This window comes from Lissotriton vulgaris, chromosome 7 (assembly GCF_964263255.1).
Source record: "Lissotriton vulgaris chromosome 7, aLisVul1.2, whole genome shotgun sequence".
In the NCBI taxonomy this organism is placed as follows: domain Eukaryota; kingdom Metazoa; phylum Chordata; class Amphibia; order Caudata; family Salamandridae; genus Lissotriton; species Lissotriton vulgaris.
In genome coordinates, this window is record NC_141695.1 from 1,293,300,146 (window position 1) to 1,293,319,191 (window position 19,046).

The 19,046-nt window shown below is 43.5% G+C and overlaps 1 protein-coding gene across 1 annotated transcript in view; it reads right to left on the reverse strand.

Annotated features, from left to right (window-relative positions):
• The window catches only part of LOC147703523 (membrane-spanning 4-domains subfamily A member 4A-like), a 294,683-nt gene that overhangs the window by 267,359 nt on the left and 8,278 nt on the right, over nt 1–19,046 (reverse strand). The window lies entirely within an intron of this gene.

Consider the following 19,046-nt stretch of genomic DNA (forward strand, 5'->3'; position numbering starts at 1 on the left):
CCTACCCTTAATCTTGGGACTAATGGCAGGAATTTTATTTTTGCTCCTTCTGCACCGATATGGCAAGCCAATCCACAGACAAGACTCCAGCAACGATGGAAGAAACGATCCTAGCAATACGATACCGAGACCGTATCACTAAGGTCCTCGGATTGGCCCGGCTAAGAGATCTGAATACAACCTGGTTTCTTTCATTCAGACCAATCTGGCAGAATTGCGTCTTACCTGTGCTTCGATGTCTGCTATGCGGAGAAGAATGCGTGTTGGATGTCTGTCTTACACTACAATCAGCAGTACCAATGGATATCGATACTTTGCTAGGTCCTGTAACGACTCATGCATCATGTTGTCCCCAGCGGCTACCGATTCTGATGACGGCATTCGTTGAGACTTCACCACTACGAGTAGGTGGCGGTGAGGTACGAGAGGAAAGCAGCACCAAACAGGTACAACCTTCTGTGAGCATTGCTGATCCAAACATCGATGATAGCAATCACGCAGAGAACTGCACAGTTGCAGTATTTTCGAACTTGGTCGAACTTTCACCTGATGTTGTAGACCAATTTTTTGCGGGTCTGTCTGAAATAATGTTCTCTCCAGTCAACGAGAATAACTCTTAAAAAAACAATGAGCCCACAGCGTTCCCTGAACTCTGAATTCGGCCTTCAGTTTTTTAAACAAAGCTACAGAAAATATTTGGAACTATTTTTCCCCTGAAAGTGAAATTATTTTTGTCCATTTTCCAAAATATTTGCCTTTTTTTGGCACATGGTACTCTGCTTAAAGTAGAACTATTCTTAGAGAACAGAGCTTCTATTTTTAGGATACTAGAGACAATATTTTACCTCAGCCTCTAGCACATATACAGCATTTTGTATAAATATGTGATGGAATGGTCTCGACCTTCTTTTCTGTATTCAGAGCCATTTCATGTTTAATTTTCGCAATTCATTCAGCTGATATATATATGCATTTATCAGAATGATGACACTGCTTGAAAAGCGTACAGTACCAACACTCATTTTCGTGTATTTACCTTATACCATTTCAAATGCGAAATATGTATTTTGGGGTGGGTCGGAAAACACACATGCATCGTTAAATGTTTACTATTGCTTAGTTTTTTAGTAATGATGGACATTAATCCGTGGAGTGGGTGTTGTGTTTATATCTAGGACCCTAATTCGATATTCCCGATTCTTGCTTATGAGGTTATAATCAATAATCAATAATGTCCTGATAAAGGCATAAGAATCATATCCATATTCAGTAATAGCCCATGCAGTCCAAATCACAGCACGGCTACTCCCATCGACTCCTAGAAAGCACAACGCGTTCTTTAAACAAACCAAGCCTCCAGCAGCCCGGGAAATCCCCCCTGCTTTTGTTTTGATTTGAACAAGAACTCCTGGAGTCCAGAAAGAACTGTTAGTTCTTATTGACGTCTTATGTCCAACCTTACGTCAAACTCGGCACCTTTCAGGTATAAATATACCAACAGTTGCCTTAAGCAAACACACGGTGGTTTGGAGCAGAGCGGCCATCTACTTGCCCGAGAGCCCAGCTGATGCGAGAAGCCCACGGAAGCCGCCCCTCCCGTTTGACGCACTGAGAGAGACGCTGTCTTTTTCTCCAGCCGAGAAAATCCAGCTCCGATGTTTCCAGCCTACCCTTGCGGGTTGCTGGAAGATCGAGTCCTGAGGAAAGAGATACCAGACCTCCCACATTCTATTACCAAGGTACGGAGCTGATTAAACCTTTAAGAGAATTATTGATGCAGATTCTTGGCAAAACAATCTTAATCAACTTAACTTAAACTGCTACTTACTTACTCCTTCCCAAGTATTAGGCTCAGGTCAGGTACACCGGGGTAGGCGTAGTTAGACGCACCAGTTGAGTACGTTAGTCAAATGTTTTTATGTATGTATTTATTTTATCCATTTTAAAGTATCATATGGCTAAGAAACCATATCAATGCGTTTACAGTATTATTTCATAATACTACTTTTACTGTACGCACTTTACTTCATGATAAGTATTGCAATTGCGGCAATTCACTTCTCTTGCATGAGAAAGAAGACTGCTCAATAAATAACACCTTTTCTTGAAAACGCCTGTCTCTCTATTTCTCTGCACTCTGGTGAAACTAAGTATGCACGGTTGACTGAGTGAAATAGCTGCCTATTGTTTTCACACAACTCTAGAGATACACTCTTATTCTGAGGGAGCAAAGTTGTCATGTTTATGCGGTTGTCAGAAACTGAATCCCTTCCTGTCTGAGTCAGGGAAGTTCATCCCTCCCTATTCATTCAAGTAAGTTTCTAGTGACCTCTGAGCTAGCTGGCGCAAACCTAAATTAAGTTTAACATAGTCATTAGAGACCTAGATGACCTCAGTCCTACGTCTACTCTGCTGTTTATGTTATTCCAATGCGCAGAGCCTATTGGGAAAATAGGAACTATACTACACTGTCACAGCTGCAGCCCGCCACAAAGCTTTTCGAACTCTTCCTTTACTCACCTTTACTTTATTGTCTTGCCCCAAACCCCATTCTATTTGTATCATAGTTTGAAACAGGTGTGCTTTTATCAATCCCTGCAGTATACCTTCTTTTTTTCAGAGCTCAGGTCCAGGCAGTTTTCAGGCCAGGAATATGCTCCCCACTCCTACAGCGGAGACATCTAGGCACCATACTCGGGTTCAGGCTTTCGTCAGACACTCCATGCAGTTGAAAAGTGACTTTAGACACATTGCTTACATGGCCAGCTTTTATAACAAAACACTGGCAGTTGGAAACCAATGCAGCTGTCAACTGAAAGTCAAAGCCTCCCCCAAATATCTGGAATTTCTGTAGTTGTTCAGGTTCCTGAGAGCCTCTACCCTAAAAGGGGTGAAGTCGATCTGATTTTCCTGGAGATGGCCGGCCTCCCATGATGAATTTATCATGCCCAAAAAACAGAGGAAAAGATTATATAATATGTATCAAAAATAGCTACAGGTTAGAGAAAATCTAGGAATACCTTCAAAACTTTAACTTCATGTTATGTTATATTATGTTATGTTATAGATTATTTGTATAGCGCCTATCACCGCCGGTCTCTAAACGCTTAACAGAAGAACATAGCATAACTGTTACCCCAAGCCCTCAGCTGTCCCCCAATTAAGCCGGAGTCATTGCCTTTCTGAATAGGTGAGATTTCATTTTTTTCCTGAAGGGTAGTAGCTGTGATTCTTCCTTCAGAGTGGCCGGAAGCTCATTCCACAGCTGCGGGATTATCACGGACAGGGCCCTTCCCCCTCTGGTTTTTAGTTTAAATCTGGGTTGGATCAGATTGGAAGTTTTACCTGAGCGCAGGGATCTACCAGGAACATATCTCTTCAGACGTTGCATAATGTACTCTGGGGCTTTCCCAAAGAGTGCTTTATGGGCCACACAGAGACACTTAAACTGAACTCTGAATTTCACAGGTAGCCAGTGCAGCTTCTGGAGCAGAGGGGTTGCGTGCGAATTTCTGGGCACGGAGTAGATCAGCTTTGCTGCGTCATTCTGTACCACCTGCAGCTTCCTCAACAGCTTCTGTGACAGGCCGAGATATAAGGCATTGCCATAGTCTAGTCTTGAGATAACTGTGGCAGATACGATTGATTGCAGGGTGGAGGCTGATAAGATGGGGACCAGCTTTCGTAGTTGCCTCAGCACACCCGTGCAAGGGCCAACCACAGCTGAGACTTGAGGGGCCATCAAGAGGTCTGCATCGATCTTTAGTCCCAGACTTTTTACCACCATCCCAGGGGTAGGGGTTGTTCCTAGGTCTGGGGGCCAGTACAGGTCACACCAGGGATTCCCTCGATTGGTGATCACCAGCACTTCCGTTTTCTCAGCATTCAATTTCAACAGATTGTTGGTAATCCAGTTGACCGTGAAACTGAGCAGGTTTCTCACTGATTCCTGAGCCTCCTTAGTGTTTTCCAGCTGAACCAATAGCTGGGCATCGTCTGCGTAATTAAAGATTTCGCAGTTTCTACGCATAAGCTCCTCCACCAGCGGTTGTAAATAAATGTTAAAGAGCAAGGGGGATAGTGCCGACCCCTGGGGCACACCCCATGTCACGTCACTAATTCCAGACAACTGGTCTCCCAGCTGCACCCTCTGAGTTCGTCCTGACAGGAAGTATTCCAGCACTTAAGCGCATGGCCTGTGATCCCCAGCTTCGTGATACACTCCTGCAAGATGGTATGGCTGACCGTATCAAAAGCCGCCGACAAGTCTAAGAGAATCAGGGCGCAGACATGTTAACTGTTAAAGAGCTGCTAAAACTTGCCCTTATAATGTCTGGACCTTAAAAAACATTTTGTTTTAACAGTTTACGAGTGACACACCCGATTTGTCTTGAATTAGTGACGTGACATGGGGTGTGCCCCAGGGGTCGGCACTATCCCCCTTGCTCTTTAACATTTATTTACAACCGCTGGTGGAGGAGCTTATGCGTAGAAACTGCAAAATCTTTAATTACGCAGACGATGCCCAGCTATTGGTTCAGCTGGAAAACACTAAGGAGGCTCAGGAATCAGTGAGAAACCTGCTCAGTTTCACGGTCAACTGGATGACCAACAATCTGTTGAAAGTGAATGCTGAGAAAACGGAGGTGCTGGTGATCACCAATCGAGGGAATCCCTGGTGTGACCTGTACTGGCCCCCAGACCTAGGAACAATCACTTAAGCACATGGCCTGTGATCCCCAGCTTCGCGATACGCTCCAGCAAGATGGTATGGCTGACCGTATCAAAAGCCGCCGACAAGTCTAAGAGAATCAGGGCGCATGGCTGTTTATTGTCTGCTCTGACTCTCAGCTCGTCGGCGACCGAGGCCATAACTAGTTCTGTGCTGTGTTGAGGCCGAAAACCAGCCTGCCTGGCATGAAGTAGATGGTGTTCCTCCAGATGACTGGCTAATGTGCCCAGGACGTGTTTTTCTAGAATCTTACTCAAGAATGGCAGCTGCGAGATAGGCCTATAGTTTTTTAGAGCCTTTGTGTCAGTTCCTGCTTTCTTTAAAAGTGGGGAGACCCTAGCTTCCTTCAACTGGGTTGGGAGATAACCTGCTTCCAGTGAGTTGTTCAGTAGGCTCAGCACCTGGGGCTGGATGCCTGGCAAGGCCATCTTAAAGATTCTTGGGGGCAGGGATCAGTGTTAGAGCCAGATTTAATGTGTCCAACAAGCTCTGCTACGCGCTTGTCGTCGATGGATGGGAAACTGTTCATAGTCCTTGACGGCGCCTGAACCACCGGACTGGGCAGCATAGTTGTGACTGGACGTGCATTGATATCAGTAATATTATCCTGTACTTTCTGGAGAAAGTAACTTTGGAAAGTGTCACAGTCTGGTTGGTCGCTCACAGAGATTTTTCCACCCAGCTGCGTGAGTTCCCTTAGTATCACAAAGGTCTCTCATTGTATGTTAGTCGCCTCTCTAATTCTTCCCTCATAGAAAGCTGACTTTCTCTCCAAGATGTCCGCCTTATATTTTGAGAGTAGAGTTTTAAAGGTTTCAACCTCTGCTTGACAGTAATTGAGTCTCCACCTTCTCTCCGCCTTGCGGAGGGCTCGCTTCTTCTCTTTCAGTGAAGCATCAAACCATGGTGCTCCCTTCCCTTTAGATCTAGTCCTCTCCATCCGCTCAGGGACTAGTTTATCCAGAGCGGCGAGCATTCAGGTCTTTAACACAGTAGCATCCTGATCCAAGTTTATGCCACTCGTATTAGGGGGGGGTGGAGGAGAGCATGGCCGCGATTAGAGAGTTAGCCTCAATCTTCTTCCAGGGCCGAACATTATTCCACAACTGATTTGGGACAGCGAGTACGGGGTCACCCGGAACCCAGTACTTAATCATGAAGTGGTCCGACCAAATGCAAGGACTGACCTCAATTATTTCTGTCTTAGGCAGCGAGGACCAGACAAGGTCCAATGTGTGGCCCTTCACATGGGTAGGACCCACTACTAGCTGTTGCAGGTTGAGCACCGAAAGATTGGCTTCAAACTCTGTCTCAGTGGGCTCTCTAGGTACCTTGTCCCAGTGGTAGTTGAAATCACCTACCACCAAAAGGGACTTGTATCTGGAGGCCAAATCCGTCAGAAGCTCAAGAAAGATATAATTAAAATCCGGTGAGCTCTGCGGCGGGCGATATACTACCAGCATCGCAATGCATGAGGATTTAAGTGAGATTTTTATCATTATTGGAATAATATCTCATTAATGAGAACAATTTAGAAACTAATGTAAAAACGTCTGTGTCAAACATTCTGCCTGCCTTACAGTCCTACATTTATCAAAGTTTTTACTATTATCACACAAAAGTCACCGACATACCAGAGATTATAAGTTTACAAAACAATAAAATGTATTACACCACATTAGTACCATAAAACAAAACACACCACCTATATTCCAGACTATTCATATTGCAAGCATTAATAGACCACCAGCTCCATAAACCAAGAACAAGATCTAGAGAAGACTTGGTAGAGTTTCAAACACCAGCCGAAATCAGAAACCACATAAGTCAACAGACAGTTGAAGTTAAGGGACAATAAAGGAGATATTTCCTGGTAGTCCAATCCTCCTAAACAACATTTTCGTATGCCTGTTGTGCTCCACCTTCTTCAGCACACAATAATATTTTAACAGAACTTTAACATGTTAACTGTTCAAGAGCTGCTAAAACTTGCCCTTATAATGTCTGGACCTTAAAAAACATTTTGTTTTAACAGTTTACGAGTGACACACCCGATTCTGGGAACAATGGGCTAAACTGGGGCTCAGCCCCCTCAACTCAACTAAGGTTGTTTGCCTCCCTTATCCAGGGGTCTGTCTTACTACGACAGTGCAAAATTGGCCACATACAACACCCTCAGCACTTGACTCTCAGTGGTAGCAATGGTGATCATTCACAGGCTTCTCAGGGACTTTGTGTCAGGTGCTTCAAGCTCAGGACTCAGCATCTACCCAGCAGCGCATGAATATGAATGTCCAACCCAGTGTTTGTCTTTTTTTAAAAGAAAGTACTTTAATAAATAAAGAAACGTGATACTACACATTACATCATACAGAGATAAGCATTTCACTGTTACAGGGCCACTGTACTAAGAGATTGCTAACTGTCCCCTATCCCTCCTCCCCTCACTCTCTCCCCTTTTACCAGGTTTGAGTTTGCCTGTCGGCAGGTGTAGGTATCAGGCACAGGTGCTTCCCACACCCCCGGAGTTTTTGTTCGCAGTTACACTATATAGTCTCAAACGTTCAGTTTTCTCACCACTGCGGGCCCACAGCATATGTCTGGTTCAACTTCCCTCTGCCAGAAGTAGAAACACCTGCTACGAGTGCTCTAGCGCTCATGTCAAGTTATCTGGGAGCAGCAGCTGAGTCCGCCACCCGGAGTCTCCGTAGACTCTGGCATCGTCACGTCTCTGGCTGGTCACAAGGCCAAACCGCTTCTGTAGGTAACAAGAATCCGTCTCAGGTCACAATGCTGAGTTTGCAACGCAGTCTGCTCAGGTTGAGGTAGTTGTCACAGCGGCCTAGTCAGCTGGGGCACACTCCAGGTTGTCGCAGCACAGTCCACATAAACACAACTTCAAAACTTTACTCCAGCACAGTCCATTTGGATACAACTTCAGGGTCACAGTAGCACATTCCCCCTGGCACTCCAAGACAGTGCCATGGAGCAGGTCCCTCGGTGGGAGTGACTTTGCTCCAATCTGGGAGCACACAGATTGCTATCCTACATCTTTCTGGGTGGACAGACCCTCTTCTCTGGGGTTAGCTGCTTATGGCTTGCTATAACCAATCATATTTCCCACAGAAATGGCACACTTTTCCCTCTTCCAGCAGGCAGGTTATCTTCTAGGAGCTTCAGGATAGGGCAACAGCTCTTCCTTCAAGGTCAGACTGCAGGTGATGCCCCCTAATATCTGGGAAGTTGGCTCTCTGCAGACACTAGATCTGGATGTAGAGCAGTCCTCACAGTGCTCTGCGGAGTGCTCCCTACCTTGTTCAAAGAGAACGTGGAACTGGAACAACAAGTGGCCATGAACTCTCACTTTTATACAGTCAATATAGACTGCAGGTGTGGATTTCATGCACTCTCAGAACCTGTCTGGGGAGGTTCTTGATTCATGTGTCCTCTCCATGCTGCTCTTTGGACTCTGCCTTTGTGTAGAGTTATGCTCCTCACAGCACAGTTGTGTCCAGTTTGAGCACCCACAACATGAAGACAAAGAGGTGTCAACTCCCTGCACCTGGCTACTGTTACCCCTGGCATTCGTAGTGCGACTCTCCACCTAACCTTTTGCCTTCAGACCTATTGTTTTGATGACTTCGCTTTTGCTGGCCCTAGGACTCTGTGTACAACTGCTAAACCGAGCTAAAGTGCTTGTGCTCTCTCTACTTAAAACATGGTCAGATGATCTTGTACCCAATTGGCATATTTAGTTTACTTGTAAGTCCCTAGTAAATTGCACTAACTTTGCCTAGGGCCTGTAAATTATATGCCACCAGTGGGCCTGAAGCACTGATTGTTCAACCCACTTAAGTAGCACTTTAAACATGTCTCAGGTCTGCCACTGCAGGCTGTATGTGCAGTTTTAAACTGCCATTTCGACCGGGCAAAAGAAAACTTTTACCTGTCCCAAACATTTCTTTTCAAGTCACAATTTTGTATCACCTTTTGTGGCAATATTTTAGTACATCTGCCCCTTGCTTCCTATGGGCACCTGTCTCTCCTTGGGTATCAAAGTTGAGCAGTTGATGCTTACTCTAATAGCTGATAGAAATTAGAAGATCAGGCCGCTGTTTGCAAGAACCTGAAGGAGAATAATTTGTTGTCTGCAAGAGCTGAGGTGGGTGCCTGCAGTAGCGTAGCCTGTTGTCAGCAAGAGCACAGGTGGGTGCCTGCAGAAGCATACTCTCTTGTCTGCAAGAGCCCAGGTGGATGCCTGCAGGAGCGTAGACTGCTTCTGCAAAAACTCAGGTGAGTGCTTGCCAGATCATAGTCTGTTGTGCTTAGAAGCTCAGATAGGTGCCCGAAGGAGCATAGCCTGATGTGTGCAGCCTCACCACTGGTGCTGCCCAAAACAAACAAGCCCGCCGGCACCGCCAGCAGAATGACAATCAGGGTGGGGGTCAGGAGAGGCGCTCCCTGCCGCCTCCGAGCGCCGCCACCACCAGCCATACGCCACTCAGTACTGCTATTCAGCGGAGCGTGGGACGCCTCCCTTCGCGCTGCATACCTCACTGTGAGCACACTTTACACATTGTTTTTTTTGCTGCTTTAGTGGCGATGTTTATTTTTTCCTTAAAAAATGGTAGTTAATGTTAGATGAGAGAACACCAGAGGAACGAGATTTGACTTTTAATCCTTTCATATTTCAATTTCTTGACTCTGGATGTTTAAAATTTTCTATGTCTTGGTGGGAAGGGTTAGTTGCATCTCTCCACCCCAGATTACAGACACTCATATATAATAATTTAGTTCCGCTCCAAATAGAAGACCACAGACACTCGCAGATCACATCTGATCTTCTGAGTCTCAGTCACTTTCAATCCCTCATTAATTAAACAACTCACGCTGAATATTGTGTTGTAGTAGCTACTATGTAGTGCTTCACACACCTGGCGAGGAGCTATGAAACTCAACAACCCCCACAAATACAACGTCCTCTACCTAGGTTACCATATTCTTACTGCTTCAGCACCTACTTTTATGTCGATGGTTACTGCAAACCGTAGTCCTACTTCTATGTCTATGACCTGTCCCCGTTTTTTGTTTTGAGAATCTGGTCACCTTAGTTTCAGAATGATAGGTACCCTTTGTCTTTTGTAAAACATTAGATGCCCAAAGTCCTTTTTCAGACCATAGGAACAGCCAAGGGCTTACTTTTGGTGCCCACGTTCTAAGTCGAGGTGCAGAGTTTCATTTTCTGGTATGGAGGTATACACTGCTTGCAGAACTTCCCACATTTCCAGCTAGGCTGGCGTACCTGAGGAACACAGAGGGACAGAAGATGCCTAAATTGGAAAGCTCGAACTAGCTAGCATCCCACAGAAAAACTATAGTTGTGTGACAGATTTCTCTTTTTTGTAAGAGTTTGTCCACCTGAATTATTGACAAAGACAACTTTAGAAGGCATAGGAACAAAGCCTGTTAAGGATCTGCAGATATTTATGCAGATATTTAGGTCTATTGCAGAATTTTCCTCCGCATCCTAGGAACGTTCATCCCTCTGTGCTGTGTGATCAGGTGAGGTATTTCGAAGTGATCCAATGAAGCAGGTCCTGACAGTCAGAAGAGGGTATCTAGGCTTATCTGAATGGCAGCCTAATTCGCCATCTTGGGCTAGATTGCATATTACGCATTTCTAGGGTAATGGTAAAATCACATGTAATTTAATGGTTACTGTATATTACGTGTGCACCAGTTCCACACAATTACGAATAAAGCAACATGAAATGGATAATTACTGAGCAGGCCGAATTCTTCGGTCATAAAACCACAGAGCATTTTTAGTTACATTGGGGTTTTAATGCATAGATATACCACCTGCTCTGAGCGGGTGTTGGGGAGTGAGGTGGAGTGATATGGAAATGAGAAAGAATCTTTTTAGGGTGGGGGGCGGGGCACTGTACCCGTTATGTTAAAAAAAAAAAGAGGGGAATGAATTTTGACAGCTGCAACCTCATGCATTTATTTTGGCAAGAAAATACCGGAAGGGAAATTCAGGAATTGTCTCCCACATCCAGAAAAACAGATGTGGATAAACGTATCCACTCTTACCTAATCAGAGCAAAATTCCATTAAGTTGCATCTAGTACCATCCATGTTCTCAGAGTAGTGAGTAGAAGCAATTTTGTGGAATCATTTGCCAGAATCATGTCGCACGCATAATGTAATGTATCGTGCTGTAATTGCATTTCCATAGTGCTTACTGCCTCTAGCAATTATTGAAGGCTCATAGCAAGTAGTACACTACTTCAGAACACAAAGTTAGTGGTTAATCCAGTGGTAACGTGTTATTGTTGGCTTCACTCAAAATAATCCCGAGCACCAGTGTTCAAATCACAGTTTTCCACAATCAGTGTGTGTAGATATACTCTTCTTTTTATTTTCAATCTTCGTATGTATCTAGTACATCAAATGCAATATGTAGCCAAGACGTGTTTTGTCTATGATAGGTATACCAATGAATTCATCAGGGCGAATTTGATATTGCCTTCCAATATCCGTATTCATCAATGCGACTCCCAACCCATAACACAATCATAATTCTCCAATCAAAGTCTTCCAGGTATACTATCCGCAGTCTCAAGTCACTCCGCGGAGAGTACGCCACCAAAAATTACCAACGTGCCAATTTAGACTTATGGCAAGTAATATACTACTTCGGAACCTAAAGTTAGTGGTTAATCCAGTTGTAACATGTTCTTTTTGGCTATTGGGATTAGTCTTGTGCTGAGAAGGAAAGTATTCCATTCATTTACTCCACTTTCTTCCTTAAGTTTTAAATCAATAGGATTTTGGATCATTATTGGGGTATAAGATTGTTCATGCAAATAATTGGCGTCATAGCTAGATAAAATAGGGTAGATTAGGTATTGATAGTTTGCAAGGATATGCCTCCAAAAAATGAGATTATGATCTGTGAAATGAAGTGTGGACAATCAGCAGACAAGCAATTATAAAGGGACATTTAAGTTTCCTATCCTTGCTGAGGCTAGATCCCCAAATTAGCTCCTGTGGGTCTCCGGAACGTGGGGTCCCAGAAATGCATGAGTCTTCTTTGAGTTCACGGTGCTGACAGGCAAATAACTGGGTGTAGTGCATTTTGGAAATTTGTACAGTAACTGAAGACAAAATCCTGGTTCAGAGTACCTGTCTTTTGGTCACTGATATCACCTTTGCGCTGTGCGGAAACATGTCACAATCAATTTATTTTTACATTTACATATCCTCGAGTTTCTACTGTTGAGTGTTAGACTTCTCTCACCCTGATGGACTACTGGGAAATAGCCTTAAATGTGATGAGGCAAACAAAATTCCCATGGCCTAACCCTAGGCCAGTGGATGCCACAGTGGCGGTGCCCCTATTTTATCTACAAAATTTAATGATTATTTTTATGAGTGTTTAAACAGAAATCTGAGCTGTCTGATACTATTCTTCTTGACACTGATCCAAGAAGGCATCCACCTCTTCAACTGCACGGAACGTATGCATTTTATTTCGCCACATTACTTTTAGAAAAGCAGGGAATTTCAATTGGACAGTTGCCCCCATTTCTCTAAGTGGCGCCATTCGCTTTCCTAATTCTCATTGCCTGCTTGCTGTGGTTGGCGATAAATCTGACCTAATGTCTACTGAAATTCCATCCACGATTATATTCTTTTTCTTGAGGGCTGCTGTCAAAATCTTCTCTTTTAAATTATACGTTTGGTAATTGATTAATATTTTCCTTGGTTTAGAACAATTTGGATTCAACCGGAAGGGGTCCCGGTGAACTCTCTGAATGTCTTGTAACAACATTTCTTTTGATTCTTCTAACTGTAACTCCACTTTTAACAATTGAACTACAAAGCTTTTTAAGTCTGAACCCTCCTTTCCTTCTGGTAATTTTAAGATCTTCAGGTTGTTACGCCTTTGCATATTTTCCAATCTCTCAACTCTCTCATCAGTCTCTCGTTCTTTAAATTTCATAGCCTCAATTTCCTTGCGATTATCCAGAATTCTCCCCTGCATCACCTTCATCTCTGTCTCAATCACTTCTGTACGAGTGCTTAGTTTATCTAATTTGTCTTCTAGCAGAGTACATGAAGCACTTATACGCTCCTGATTTTTTTTGAGGCTTCAAAACCCATATGGATGTCTCTTTCCAGCTTTCTTAATAATGTCAGTACCGACATATCTGGTATATCTAAGCTATTCTGCTGAAAATCAGCCTGCCTCATGTCCAGCCCATCCTGAGACACTGAAACTCCATCCAGTTTTCCCACCTCCATCCCTCCATCTGTTACTTCTTCAGCTATTCCTCCTACTGCTCCTACTACAACAACTCCATCAGCTTTTGATGCTATATTAAGCTGTTGAGGGGTCTCTGTATCTGGCAACTCTGTAATTAATAACAGCGCTTCTTCTTTCTCAGACTCCATGTCAATCGCCAGAGCCTGAAAGGGGCTTGGAGTTAAATGTGCAGACTAATCTAAGTCCTCAATATCCCCGAGCAGGGGCTCCACCAGCTTTCCACCCGTAACAGCGATGGGGGTGGGACTCTGAGCTGTTAGTTCAGGTTTCAGAAGTAATACCTTGGGAACTGGCTTAAAATAGGAATTGAGCGATGGGGTCGTGACTAACTTATGTTCAGGCCCCTTTTGCTTCCCTTTTCTCGTATCTTTTTTTAGGGAACACTCTCCTAGTTTACTAATTTCAATCTCTTTAGTTGGGCCCTTTTTAAGGCTTCTTTGCGGTAATTTGAACTTGCCCAAGACGGGTCCGTTACTTTCTGGCTTTGTGCTTCTTAATAGATATCTGGGACGCCCCAATGCCACATCTGAACCCCCCCTAAGTTTCTCTGAGTCAATGTCTGCTAGGCACAATTCCTGTGCATCCAACACACTCTCTACGCTTTTTACCTTCAAACACCCAGAGGCAGTCTTCACTAAAGACTCTTCTCCTCTCCCCCGACCTCCGCTGGGTTGGATTCCAATTTTTGCAATCATCCGGCGTCCTCTGCCGATTTCCTGCGCCGCCCTTCCCCAGCTCCCGCTATGCGACCCCGCTGAACGACGGGACTCCGCCTCCTCGCTCCCCGCTATCAACTGCTCGGAGGACTCCGCCATCTGCGAAAAGGTGATCTTCGAAGTAATTCACTACACGTACATGCAGCCTGAAGCTCCCACAGACCGGTAAATGTCTCCTCGAGCGCTAGACACTAGCTCTGATACCGATAAACACCCCAACCCAACCCGGCACCGCCGCTTGTCCTGGCATCCGCGACCTGTTACCTAGCCGGCCGCCATGTTTTCCTCCCTCTATCTATTGCTAGCGTGGAAAGCAAAGAAAGATTTAATGCGCAATCAAATAAAAGAAATTAAAAAGGTTGATTCAGGAGAAAGCATAACAGATAGCAAAAGAATAGCGGATGCTTTTCATAGCTATTTTGTAAACGTTTACACAGAAGACCTTCATCCAAGAAAGACTGAAATAGAAGAGTGGTTACACCTTTTGAAACCTCTTTCTGATGATTTAATGGGAATACTAAATAAAGAAATTACTCTAGATGAAGTGGCTAAAGTGATTAAAGATAGTAAAAGGGGGAAAGCACCCGGCTCGGATGGCCTCCCGGCTGAAGTATATAAAACTTTAGTTGATGTAATCTCTCCTACACTCTGCCAATTATTTAATCAAGTTTTCAAAGGGGAGGTAACTATACCTAGCTCGTGGAATGAGGCAACTATCTCCTTGATACTTAAACCAGGAAAATCTCCCAGTAGCTTAGATGCTTATAGACCAATATCACTTTTGAACTGTGATTATAAGTTCTTCGCAAAAATTTTAGCCGACAGACTTGCTAAGGTTATTCAGAAATTGATTCACGAGGATCAAAAAGGTTTTATTAAGGGGAGATATTTGAAGTAACTTACTTTCACCTTGATTGGAACAATTGATATGGCTTCTAGTCACAAGTTCCCCTTGGCGGTGTTTGCACTAGACGCCGCCAAGGCTTTTGACCGAGTCAACTTTACATACTTGAAAGCTCTTTTGCAATATCTTAACTTAGGGAAGCATTTCACTCAATCTCTCTTTTCTTTGTATTGCTCCCCGACATCACGTGCTTTAGTTAATGGAATCCTTACTCATCCCATAAAAGTAATGCGAGGCACCAGACAAGGCTGTCCTTTGTCGCCCTTGCTCTTCAATTTATATATAGAGCCACTGGCTTGTAAAATTAGGGCTTCAGAAGAGATACCCCCCTTTGTAGTTGGAGATTGGTCAAAAAAACTGTGCCTATATGCGGATGATATTATTATTTACTCTTCTAATCTACATCACTGGTTGGATAATCTGGTGAAAATAACGAAAGAATTTGGAAAAGTTTCAGGCTATCAAATAAATCAGGATAAAACTGAGATAATGGCCTGGAATCTAAGTACAGAAGGAGTAATTAGCAAATCTGAAATGAGGTATCTGGGGATCAGGATAACTCACAAGATTGAAGATCTTGCTAAAGTTAACTTTTTTAAGATCAAGAAAGAAATTGTGGCTACTTTAAAAGGATGGATGAATCTTCCTTTGTCACTGTATGGTCGGACTAATCTTGTGAAGATGGTGATTGTGCCGAAAGTTACTTATCTGTTTGAGACTATACCGCTGGGATTTAGAAAAGAATGGTTGGCTAAGTTGCAGAGTGAGGTAGCTTAATTTATCTGGGCATCAAAAGGTGCGCGATTATCATGGAAAAAGTTGAGGAGGAGAATTAGCAAAGGCGGCTTGGCTGCACCAGACTTACAAATTTATGCGTGGGCTTTTTGCTTAAAGAACTGTAGGATGATGTTTGGTACCCTAACTAAATCCACGATTGGAGACATATTTGGAGCGTTGCTAAAATGCAGCGGGTTTGATGATTTTGGTTTTCTATATAAGTTTGCAGATCCCAAATTTTTTACAAAGGTGAGACTTAAGATTTTGCGGGACTTGGCGGAGGTATGGTATAAAATAAGAAGAACATTGAAATTGCCTTATTTTAGTTACATGGCCCCAATATGGGATTCTCCTGGAGCTCCACTTTGGACAAAGGATGCTTTGGCTTTTCAGTTGAAAAAAGAGGAAGGGTTGCAAAGGTGGAAAGATTTGTTCCAGGATGGTAACTTGCTTGGAGCTTCAGTCAACAACTATGGGGTCAGGTTTTTTCAAGATACAAATACATACAGATACAGAGTTGGGCAAGTGATCCAGAAAATGTGATTGGGACTCAGAATGATTTTGAGATGAAGCTGGGGATAGGGATTTTCAAGAAGGAAGTGGCCACATGGTATTGGACGATACTAGAAATGGAAGATGGACCATTCGTGCTTCCGGAGGCCCTGTGGTTGGAAAGCTTGCCGAAGATTGCGACGGAGAGCCAATGGCAAGTAACGATGTCTATGCTTTACAGTATTGTTAAACCTGCAAATTTAAGGAGGAATCTTCTGTTTACTATTCATAGGGCATACTGGTCCCCTCGTAGATTATCCAAATTTAAAACTGGTGGAGTTGTGGGGTGTCCGAAGTGCAAGACCCCAAATGCCGATGATCTACATATGTTCGTCTTTTGCCCAAATATAAGACAATTCTGGCTGGACGTAAGTAATTGTCTATCCAAAATTTTGAACCTGCGGATGGAGGTAAGCCCCGAATTCATAATAACGGGGAGATATAATTTAGAAAATAAATGTATGAATGATAATGTAAGATTTATTTTTTATGCCATACTGCTAGCCCGTAGAGAGATATGTAAGTTGTGGGCCTCTCCATCTAGCCCTAACTTAATGGATTGGATTCTAGCCATGAGGTATGTGGCTAAGCTTGATACTTTAGACCATACTAAGAGAAATCGAGGATTTTGGGTACCTTTTCTTGTAGTTTTTGGTTGATTCTATATTATTTGGTATGATTTTCCCATGGTTAAGCCCGCGCCTATCTCGCTGGTATTAACTATATGGGACCCCAGGTCAAAAACGGAGTAAGAGGTGGACACACCCGGTGAGTCAGATGGTCAAGAAAGGTTGCTTGACGAACGACTAGACTCAAAATGGGTGTAGTTTTTGCCACAATACTCTAACTAGCATATGAGATAAAATGCCCAGTGGTGGACTTAGTTAGAAGAAATGGGTGGCGAGACGGCAAATGAGGAAAAAAAAAAAAAAGATACATATAAAACATTTCGAGTGTAGAAGAAAAATCTGCTGCAACTTTGACAAAAGAATATTTTGAGAAATAAATTGATTTTGAACACTTCCATACTTGACTGAATTGATTGCTGAAAAGCGATCATCTCGCTTTGTGAGAGTCTACAGGTAGTGATCCTTTCCCGACGGGAAGGGCAGCAACTTTGGTTTTCAAGTATTTTCGCTTGAAGGACAGGAGGCAAAAGCCTGCAGACCCAAACCCAAAGACTAAATTTGAGACAACGGTTCATGTTTATAAAACTTGATTGTAACATGAGTGCGACGGAGCTCCCTACTATATCTATAGTAATCTCGGCGAGGCCATCTCCTATAAACACATCATAGGGTGCGACGAAAATTAGAGGCATATTTATAAGCCCCTATCAGCACAGGAACGTCACATTTTTCTTTGGTCCTGTGGCAATAGGAGCTTCTCCTTATTCACTTAACATGGCTTAACGCCTCTGAGAGAGCGTAAACTGAACAAAATGTATGAGTGCACCAGAGTTACAAGTAGTATGCACAAATCATAAAGAGAAATGCTATGAGTGCTGAAAATATATTCACCTATACTCTGAAATGTGTAGTTAATCTAGAGATTTCATATAGAAGTGGAACTAATGCAAACATGTGTGAAAACGTATAATCTTATTAGACGTGATTAAATCCTGATCCGTATCATGTAGCTGCTAATATAAAATGTCGTGCTGCAAAGCACAGAACAGAGTAGGCCCCAGGGCCAGAGCTGAAAGGGTGGGGAAAGGTATTCATTTGCACGACATGGATTGCACTAATGTTATTTAGTAATTCTGTTATCCATTAGATTTATATTCCATAGATGTGTTTTCTTATTATGCCAGAGAAAGAAGCTAACATGTTATTTTAGTTAACTTCTGCGAAAGGGTTGTAGGCCTGAAATGATGAAAGGATTTCTGATTTACATGCACTGGTACAGGCCGACTTGTGTCAGGAAATAAGTTGCAAACTTCTGTTAGAAGTCTATGGGAATGGAGATTCAGCTACGGATGTCTGTCTGCAAATGTGAGGGGGATCAAATTAATAACTGGATGAATAGAGTTCTGTTCATGAGATTGGTGTAGACATGGAGGAGGGTTCAGGAATGTTTAGGGGGTATCGGCGGGCCGGAGAAGAGTCTGAGAAGCAAGGTCAACGCTAACGCACGAGGCCCAAGGGAAGATCTTCATGGAAAAAGCCAGAATCAACACCACGTGAGGGGCGTCTCACGAGGGGCGTCTCAAATGTTATTGTGATTTGTATTAGGGTCAGCACCCCGGGGTGGAGTTAGAGCAGATGCCTGAGGACCCTTCAGAGAGCGGATGGGTAGGCAGAGAGGGGTCATGACTGGAGATCATAGGCTTTCACCTAGAGACTAAGAGTGGGTGATCTTCTTAGGAAGTCATTCACAGCTGACACCTTTTGGTAGGGTGGGACTCTGTTAAGTAGGGATACCATCCAGAGCAGGGTAGGGACAGCCTAACCTGAAACCTTTCCCTCCTGCTGTAAATGACGGAGAGATCACAATATGTGTCGATGCTTGCAGCCCTTTTGATTTTGGAATTAGTTCTAGTCGTGTTCTTTGCTCGCCTGAGGGCTTTTCGAGAGCACATGTTTGTAGTGGTGCCCATATATCTTTTGAATCTCATTTTGAGATGCCTGTACTTGCAGTTAACTTTGACTCTATAATAAATCTTTAAAAGCTAGAAGTAGTCTGTGGTTTTTTCAGAGTCAAGCCCATTATTGAGCAACTAACTTGGTATTGGATGCACTTTCTTTCCTCAACGACAGGCAATAAAGGTTCAGTTGACCAGAATGGGGTTTAGATCTATAGTGATAAGATAGAGATCTACAATCTCGCCCTTGCACCTCCTTGTTAATAAGGCTCCTTTTCACGCTACACTAAGTGTGAATGGTTTGGGCAATAGATGTTGCAGTGGCCGTTCCCTCGCAACACCCTTTGATTTTGACACTGCCCCATATTTACAAGGGTCAGACCAAAATTAACATGGCAAAATTAGGAGAAATGCTTTATTTCTCCTCGTTTTTGTTGTTTCTATGC